Consider the following 9,805-nt stretch of genomic DNA (forward strand, 5'->3'; position numbering starts at 1 on the left):
TTCTCTAACTCCTGACCTCAAGTGATCTGCCTGCCTTGCCATCGAGCAGTGTTGGGATTACAGACATGAGCCACAGCACCTGGTCCATTTCTGGTAGAGAATTTTCAAGATAAAAAATAATGGCATCGATTTGAGGGAGTTCTTTTAGTGTTCCCCCAGCATGTTCATGGTGTGAACTGAGCATGTAGGCTGTCTGGGGCCACAGGACACTCTCATTCTCATAGCTTTAAGGTGGTAAGTGACAAAAAATTTTTCCTCAAAGAGGTAGAGCTTGGCTTTCAGGATCCTCAGTGGCACTGTCCAGTGGCTCTAGGATTCCGTGGAGCAATGGATGAAAATTAATAAGCCAGTGGTCCCTTTGACCCCTCCCTCCTTGGTGTTTGGAAGACATTCTTCCTGGTACCAGTAGCAGCAGAAATATAGACCTGTGGCCACCAAGTGCAGAGTGGAATTGGGGTAAAGTGGTAATTTTTCTGCCTCTACCAGAGCAATGATATTGGTCCTAGGAGAAGATGAGGTGATTGTGTTTGCCCTGAGAGTGGTACGTTTTCCCTGGATTTGTATTCTAGAGATTTTCCTTGCAGATCCATCAGGATGAGCATCCAGGCCCCACCCAGACTCCTGGAGCTGGCGGGGCAGAGCCTGCTGAGAGACCAGGCCTTGGCCATCTCTGCCATGGGGGAGCTGCCCAGGGTGCTCTATCTCCCACTCTTCATGGAGGCCTTCAGCAGGAGACACTTCCAGACTCTGATGGTGATGGTGCAGGCCTGGCCCTTCACCCACCCCCTCTGGGATCGCTGATGAAGACGTTTCATCTGGAGACCTTAAAAGCATTGCTGGAAGGGCTTCATATGCTGCTTACACAGAAGGATCGCCCCAGGTGAGGTGACCCAGGAGGGCTGGTAGATAGAACTCAGGTGTCCAGGGAAGGAACAGCAGGGTCAGGCAGAGAAGTAGCCCAAGGGTGGCCCAGAGTCTTCTGATGGTGTTGGCAAGGAAGCTCAGGGAGGCTTTGGCCATTGTCCAGATCCTCAGAGAAAGGACTGCTCACCATACAGGGTCCCCCATGGGAACAGAAACCTGCCTTTACTCAGTGGAAGGTAAAGGGAATAGAAGTGGGGACCAGTCAGAATCAAAAAGGAAAAGGGATTGAGAAAAGACAAAGAGAACAGGGAGCACTGAGGACAGGAGTAGCTGATTTATGGGATGAGAATGAAAGCAAAGTTCAGGGATGGGTCCTTCTAAATTCTGAGACTCTCCCTTACTTTACCCACAGGAGGTGGAAACTTCAAGTGCTGGATTTGCGGGATATTGATGAGAATTTCTGGGCTGGATGGCCTGGAGCCTGGGCCCTGTCCTGCTTCCCAGAGGCCATGAGTAAGAAGGAGACAGCAGAGGACTGTCCAAGGATGGAAGAGCACCAGCCCCTAAAGGTGTTCATAGACGTCTGCCTCAAGGAAATACCCCAGGATGAATGCCTGAGATACCTCTTTCAGTGGGTTTACCAAAGGAGAGGTTTAGTACACCTGTGCTGTAGTAAGCTGGTCAACTATCTAATGCCAATTAAATATCTCAGAAAGTCATTGAAAATAATCCACCTGAATAGTATTCAGGAGCTGGAAATTCGCAACATGTCCTGGCCACGTCTGATAAGAAAGCTTCGTTGTTACCTGAAGGAGATGAAGAATCTTCACAAACTCATTTTCTCCAGGTGCCATCATTACACATCAGACAATGAACTTGAGGGACGGTTAGTTGCCAAATTCAGGTCTGTGTTCCTCAGGCTGGAACACCTCCAGTTGCTTAAAATAAAATTGATCACATTCTTCACTGGACACCTGGAACAGCTGATCAGGTGAGAAAGGGTCGTGCACTTTGTATGCAGACCACAGCACAGCCTTGTTTTGTTACAGGAAACACTAGAAGGCGTGTACTGTGTGTCAGCCAGTGGCAAATTCACAGTGAAGGGGACACCAGAATGTCAACACATTGTCCTATTCAGTGTTCCATGTCCTGGAGTGGCTATCACAGGATCGCTCCAATAAGGGCAGAGGGGTCACCTGGGGTGGAAGCTGGAGAGGGACACAATGTACAAGCTAGTTAGTGGGGGTTTCAGCTCTACTGGGGGTGCAATGTGTGAATTTCTTGTTACAAAGTGTGTTTCAAGTTGATATGGTGTCAAAGAGATAACAGAGGAGGTTATGAAAGGAGGGAAAGCTCATCAAACCTGTGCATTTCACTACAGAAGGTCTGTCCTCACCAGCTTAGTGATCATGAATGATCCTGTCTCTAATTCCCTGTCTGTAAAATGTTGTTTTGAACTCCAGGAAAGGTGATTGACGTGGGAAATGCGTGCTTCCAGGATGGAGGTGAGGGATTAGGCGTGATAGTGGTAAAAAGTGACAGTTGGTTTGCAGATGCAGGCATGACAGGGAGCCCTTGCTAGCAAGTAGCCCTAGCTGATGTACCTAGACCTTGCTGAGTTGAGTTCTTTGTGCACATCTCCCACAGGATACCTGTGGCCCAGAGATGAAGTTTTCTGCTGAAAGATGAAAAAAAAAAGGCTTTAGAGATTTTGTGGCCGTGACCCAATCACACAAGCAATGGTGAAAGGGCTGAGCCTAAATTGGGACTGCCCCTGAATGATCAGGGTCCTCATCGTGCAGCAACCTGCATGCCGACCATCATCAGATGATGGGAACAAACTTGTGTTTGTTTGAAGCAGGCATTTTCCTTGAGGTTATTCCCCACTACCTTCATCTAACTTGTACCATTGCCCAGAACTAACTTCTTGATCTCCACAGGTGCCTCCAGAACCCCTCGGAGAACTTGGAATTAACTTGTGGCTACCTATTGGAAGAGGACGTGAAGTGTCTCTCCCAGTACCCAAGCCTCAGTTACCTAAAGCATCTGAATCTCAGCTATGTGCTGCTGTTCCGCATGAGTCTTGAACACCTCAGAGCTCTGCTAGAGAAAATTGCTGCCTCCCTCGAGACCCTCATGTTGGAGGGCTGTCAGATCCACTACTCCCAACTCAGTGCCATCCTGCCTGGCCTGAGCCACTGCTCCCAGCTCACCACCTTCTACTTTGGCAGAAATTGCATGTCTATGGACGCCCTGAAGGACCTGCTGCGCCACACCAGTGGGCTGAACAAGTTAACCCTGGAGACGTATCCTGCCCCTGAGGAGAGTTCGAATTCCCTGGTTCGTGTCGATTGGGAGATGTTCACCCCACTTATGGCTGAGCTGACGTGTACACTGAGGGAAGTCAGGCAGCCCAAGAGGATCTTCATTGGTCCCACCCCCTGCCCTTCCTGTGGCTCATCACCCTCTGAGGAACTGGAGCTCCATCTTTGCTGCTAGGGAAGGCGTGCCTAGCGGGGTAGATAAATCCAAAGTTCCCTTCCAGGCACTTGGACGCTAAAATCTAATATGTAGGAGCAAGTTTGTTTTCTTTTTTCTCATTTCCTTTTTTAATAATTCCAAAATTTTTATTAAAGGCAGTTTGAGACAGGGTTTCGCTGTGTTGCTCCTGCTGGTCTCAAACTGCTGGGCTTATGGGATCCTCCTGCCTCAGCTTCCTAAAGTGCTGGGATTACTGGCATGAGTGACTGTGTCCAGGCCACATGCAACTTAAAGGAAGCACAGGCAAGCCCTCAGTGTGAGGCAAAAAAAAAAAAAAAAAAAAAAAATAACAGCAGCGGGCAAGGCTGGAGGAAAATGTTGAGGTGACATCAATGAGACCTTCAGGAACCCGTTTCCTACAGAGTCAGAAAGAGAAGCTAAACTTCTACAGTGATGAGAATGTTATCCCTGCAAGATTGATTACCAAGGAATATTGGAAATAAAGAGCACCTGAATGAAAACTTTTAATCTGTTGTAGCAATTTGTATATCAGAAATCTCTAGTTATTGAGTTACTGATGGAAAAATAAAATACCAATTTGTCTGTGATTGAGTTTCAGCTGTAGAACATCAAAGCAGCCAAATAAATTTAGATCATTCTGAGTATTTTCCACTCATTCTTGTCTTTTGTTTTTTGTTTTGTTTTGGAGACAAAATCTGTTTGTCATTTAGGCTGGAGTGCAGTGGTACAATCTGTGCTCACTGCAATCCTTTCCTTCAGGGCTTAAGGGATTCTCATGCCTCAACCACTCTAATAGCTGGGACTACAGGCACGTTCCACCAAGCCTTGCTGATTTTTGTATTTTTAATAGAGATGGGGTTTTTCCATGTTGATCAGCCTGGTCTCAAGATCCTGGCTTCGAGTGATCCACCAAACTTGGCCTCCAAAGTGCTGGGAAAACAGGGGTGCAGATGATCTGCACCCATTCTTTACTACTCTTCAGTCATCAGCATTTTTCTTACTTTTCTGCCTGTGGGGAGCAGCTCAGTCGGGTGCAAAGGGATGGATAGAGAGGGGTCCCAAGGAGAAGATAGGGATGGGCTGGTGCCCTGCTCGCACAAGATGTGTGGATGCCAGGCCCAGAAGGCAGAGCTGGGGCCATCCATCAGGGGGCCAGGATGGGAAGCAGAAATGGCACCTGCTTCAAGGACCTGGCCAGCTATCTGGCCACTGTGTCCATCTTGCTAACAGTGTCAAGCTCCCGGGTCTTGAAGGGAGGTTCTATGCGGATCCACCCCAGGCTGTGTTTCCAATATCCACCCTCCAATAGGGGTTACCGTGGAGCCTGATTACCTGGCCTGGAGACCATGAGCCACTCCTGGAGTCACCCCCCTTGGCAAGGTCTTGAGACAGTCCTGTGCTCCACATCCCTGAGGCTGCCAGCTGTGCCACCCACACCCTCTCATGGCAAAATGGAACGTGGTCCCAGGTCTGGAGTCTCCACCACAGCCTTCAGCTCACTCCCCACTGCCTGCTGTTAGCCTTCAAGCTCCTGGACGAAAGTGCAGTTGGGGCTCGTTAAACCACACCCAGGAGCATTGGGTTTCTTTGTGCAGGGTTGGCCAGAGCTGCTGTGAACCTGCATCTCACCTGTCACCTCTGTGGGGAAACACAGAAAGAGGGCATAGCCAAGGCTGCATACACTTTGGAGTTGATGGGAGCCTGTGACAAGAGGAAGTCCTGGTTCTCCCCAGTTGGCAGGACAGTAGCTCCAAATGTACAACTGAGGCTGTCCAGTTCACAGTTACCAACTGAGGTCCCCCAGGGCTCTCAAGGGCCCAGGAGGTTCCTCCCTTCTCCTGCAGCTTTGGGGTGTCTGCTCCCACTGTCTGGTCTCTCATGGCACCTGCATTAATTTTGGAGTGTGGTTGTGGTCAAGCCCGGATGCTGCCGCAGCCCAGGCAGGTGTGTGCACACTCAGGTCAGTGCTGATGCAGCATCCCATGGCTGCCTTGAACCCTCTGGATTTTGGGCCCTGATGAGTGTAGGAGGGAGGCTGAGAGGGGGTTGCAGACAGATCAGCACTGGTCTTTGGATGCGCCTTGGTACAAGTGACCTGGGCTCCATGGTTGGTGGTGGGAGGCAGACAGAATCCTGGACAGGAAGATGAGGGTCACTGGTGAGGCTCCACCTTCTGACCAAGGAGGGCTAAAGCCCTTGGGCTAGGCCACCAGTCCTACAGACCAGAGTGGGAACATGCGTTGACTTTTTTGTGCCTGCCTGTGGCCACCTATGACCCAATCAGCACACACTTTCTCCCGTCTGATGCTGAAAAAAGCCCCAGACTCAGGGAGAACATCAGGAAGACCTGTGGCAGAGAAGAACTACCCACTATTGGGATGATTTTCTTGCAGAGAGAAGCAACCCGTTCTGGGTCTTTTCTCTGCTGAGAGCTGTAGAGATGAAGAGATGACTTTCCTGCAGAGAGAAGCAACCCACTCCAGGGCCTCCTCTCTTCCGACAGCTGTGGTGATGATGGAATAACCTGCCAGGAGAGGGGGTCACCCACCCCAGGGCCTCCTCTGCTCAGAGCTGAACACTCATCAGGACACCCTGGCTGCAGAAAGAAGCTACCCACTGTGGGTCTCTGAGTTGTTCTAGTGCCCAATAAAGCTCGTCTTTATCTTTCTCACCCTCCACTTGTCTGCATAATTCATTGCTCCTGGTCACAGGACAAGAACTTGAGACCCACCTAATGGTGGGGCTAAAAGAGCAATAACACAAACAAAGCTGAAACATGGCCCTTGCTCACCAAGTTGTAGGTGAAGAGAAAAAGAGAAGAGCTACTACTCTTCCAGGAGCCCAGACATGGGAGCTTCCTGAAACAGGGCTGTGACTCCCTTTTGAGGGTTCTGTGGTTCCTGGCATTTCCAAGCTTTCAGTGCTGGTGTCACTGTGTATTCCAGTGACAACCATGGAAGCTGCTTGTGCTGTGCCTCATTCATTTGCAGCCTTGCGGAAATCTGGCACCCATGCTGGCACCTGGACCTGCCTGCCCCACTGCTGGAGCAGCAGCCAGTGACTGTCCAAAGTGGCCAGACCCCCTGCTCACTCACACACACCTCACCACTCCAGCCCTGATCCTTCCTTAATAGGCATGTTATCGAGGCCTGAAACATGAGCCAAGTGTAATCTACCAGGCTGAGTGGGCAGAATGAACCCAGTGAACCCCATCAAATCTCCAGCAAAGGTGCCCCAAGCCACAGAGATTTCTGGCCAGAAAAGTCACAATCCAAGGATTCCAGAAGAGAAAATTACTTAAACACAGAGAAATACAATAAGAAAAGGATGGAAGAGAGAAGTCTCTAAACAACCAGAAAACAAGAAATGAAATGGGAGTACTAAGCCTTTATCAATAAAAACAATGAATATAATTTATCTCAATACTGCAAGTGAAAGGCATAGGGTCTTTGAATGAGTACAAATATAAGAACCTACTATATGCTGTTTTCCAGAATCTCACTTCACCTCTAAGCATACATGTAGATGGAAAATGAAGGGGTAGAATAAGATATTCCATGCAACTGGAAACCAAAAAAACAGCAAGAGTAGCTGTACTTAAAACAGGTAAAATAGATGCCAAATCTCAGAATGTACTCAGGTAAAACAGAATACAAATCTAAGCTTGTAAAATAATAGACTACACTTACACAAACTATGCCTAGAAAGAACATACATCAAAATAATAGAAGCCAAAAATGACAAATCCACATGCAACATCATATTGAATGAAGAAATGTTGAAAGTATTCCCACTAAGAACTACAAGCAGACAAAAATGCCAACTTTATCCACTTGTAATCAACATAGGACTGAAAGTTTTTGTCAGAGAAATCTGGTAAGCAAAAGAAATGAAGGACAATTAAATTGGAAAGAAGGAAGTGAAACTACCTGTGTTTGCCAATGATGTGATCATATGTGTTTAGAAAACCTGAAAGATTCCACCAAAAGACACGTAGAGGAAATAAGTGAATTCACTTAAATCTCAGGTAGAAAATCTGTATGTAGAAATAAGTAGCACTGTTTTATACCAACAACAAGCAAGGTGAGAATCAATTTAAGAACTCCATCCCTTTTCAATAGTTGCAAAACAACAATAAAAACAGTGAGAATAACAAAAACAACCTAGGAATACACTTAACCATTAGGTAAAGGATCTCTATAAGGTGAACTACAAGACACTGCTGAAAAAAAGTCATAGACGACAAAAAAGTAGAAAAACATCCTGTGCTCATGCATTGACAGACAAAATATTGTGAAAATGACCACACTGCCCAAAGCAATCTAAAAATTGCAGACATCAAACATCAGTCTAAAAATGGCAGTCTAAAAATTGTATACATCAAAATATATACATCATTTTCACAGGGTTAAAAAAAGAATCCTAAGATTCATATGGAGATGAAAAAGAGGCTGGAGAACCAAAGCAATCCTAAGCAAAATGAACTAATATGGAGGGATCACATTGCCTGGCTTCAATTTATACAGTAAGGCAATAGTAAACAAAACTGCATGGTGCCAGTATGAAGGTCGAGACATAGAACAATGGAACAGAATAGAGAACCCAGGAATAAAGCCACATACTTACAACCCAGCGGTAGGACTGCAGCTTCTCAGTTTGTGCTGAGTGATGCCCTTTGGGGATATGGGGCCAAAGTTACGGATTTTTCCCCCAAGAAAAACCAGAGAGTGAATTGTGATATTCTGTGTGATTTTTAGACTCTGACTATTGCCATAGTGCTTAGGTCGTCTCCAGGTGCCCAGAGACTCAATAACCAACCAGTGTCCACATTCCTGTCACCACGGCAAGAAAGAGTTTAGGAAGTAGGCAGAATGAAGCAAAAGGCAAGAAGTGTCTATTGCAAAGCAAAGGAACACACTCAAGAGAGGGCTTATTCAGGAGAGCGATTCATGTACAGGGGAGTTTGGGTTTCTAATTTTATAGGATCTCTAAGGAGAGGTTGAAATAATCATTAGGATATTAAGAAAAAATTGTGAAGTTTTCTTAGAACTGAGGTGTCACCTATTTATTTATTTATTTATTTATTTATTTATTTATGTTTTGAGATGGAGTTTCACTCTTGTTGCCCAGACTGGAGTGCAATGGCACGATCTTGGCTTACTGCAACCTCTGCCTCCCAGGTTCAAGCAATACTCCTTCCTCAGCCTCTGAATTAGCTGGGATTACAGACATGGGCCACCACACTGTGCTAATTTTGTAATTTTAGTAGAGACGAGATTTGTCTATGTTGGTCAGGGTGGTCTCAAACTCCCGACCTCAGGTGACTCGCCTGCCTCAGATTCCCAAAATGTTGGAATTACAGGCATGAGCCACTGCGCCTGGCTAGGTGTCACCTGTTTTTATAATAAATATGGATATGCTCAGAACCGTCCTGGCGCTGGTGTGTGACTTAGTGTCATAACGAGTGTATAATTAGGACTGGGGTAGGGCATGGTTCATACCCAGCGCCATGTGAGACCGAGTCAGTGTCAGCCAGCTTAGCCCCATCCTGCTTGTTCGGATCTTATTGGTCAAGGCTTATCCTTATTCTTGTAGCTAATTTTACAAGCTCTTTTCTTGCGGCTGTATGAAATCACTGCTTGATATTTTCATGCTTCTCCTGTGACCAGCCAGCATTCCTACTTTATGGGTATTTCTTTTCTTTTCTCTTCCCTTCCCTTTCTTTTCTTTTCCTTTTTCTTTTCTCTTTCTCTCTTTCTCTCTCTCTTTCTTTCCTTCCTTCTTTCCTTCCTTCCTTCTTTCTTTCTTTCTTTCTTTCTTTCTTTCTTTCTTTTCTTTCTTTCTTTCTTTCTTTCTTTCTTTCTTTTCTTTCTTTCTTTCTTTCTTTCTTTCTTTCTTTCTTTCTTTCTTTCTTTCTTTCTTTCTTTCTTTCTTTCCACTTTAACTTTCTTTTCTCTTCCCTTCCCTTTCTTTTCTTTTCCTTTTTCTTTTCTCTTTCTCTCTTTCTCTCTCTCTCTTTCCTTCCTTCTTTCCTTCCTTCCTTCTTTCTTTCTTTCTTTCTTTCTTTCTTTCTTTCTTTCTTTCTTTCTTTCTTTCTTTCTTTCTTTCCACTTTAACTTCTGGGATACATGTGCAGAATGTGCAGCTTTGTTACATACGTGTACACATGACATGGTGGCTTGCTGCACCCATCAACCCATCATCTACATTAGGTATTTCTCCTAATGCTACTCCTCTCCTAGAACTCCACACCCCAAGAGGCTCTGATGTGTGATGTTCCCTTACCTGTGTCCATGAGTTCTCATTGTTCAACTCCCACTTATGAATAAGAACATGTGGTGTTTTTGTTTACTGCTCCTGTGTTAGTTTGCTGAGAATGATGGTTTCTAGCTTCATCCATGTCCCTGCAAAGGAAATGAACTTATTTTTTTATGGCTGC

The 9,805-nt window shown here is 46.0% G+C and overlaps 1 pseudogene; it reads left to right on the plus strand.

The window, feature by feature from the left end:
* Positions 1-594: 594 nt before the first annotated feature.
* LOC112131769 (PRAME family member 1-like) lies at positions 595-3,363 on the plus strand (annotated as a pseudogene).
* Positions 3,364-9,805: the final 6,442 nt, after the last annotated feature.

The sequence above is a fragment of the Pongo abelii genome, chromosome 1 (genome assembly GCF_028885655.2).
Source record: "Pongo abelii isolate AG06213 chromosome 1, NHGRI_mPonAbe1-v2.0_pri, whole genome shotgun sequence".
NCBI classification, from domain to species: Eukaryota; Metazoa; Chordata; class Mammalia; order Primates; family Hominidae; genus Pongo; species Pongo abelii.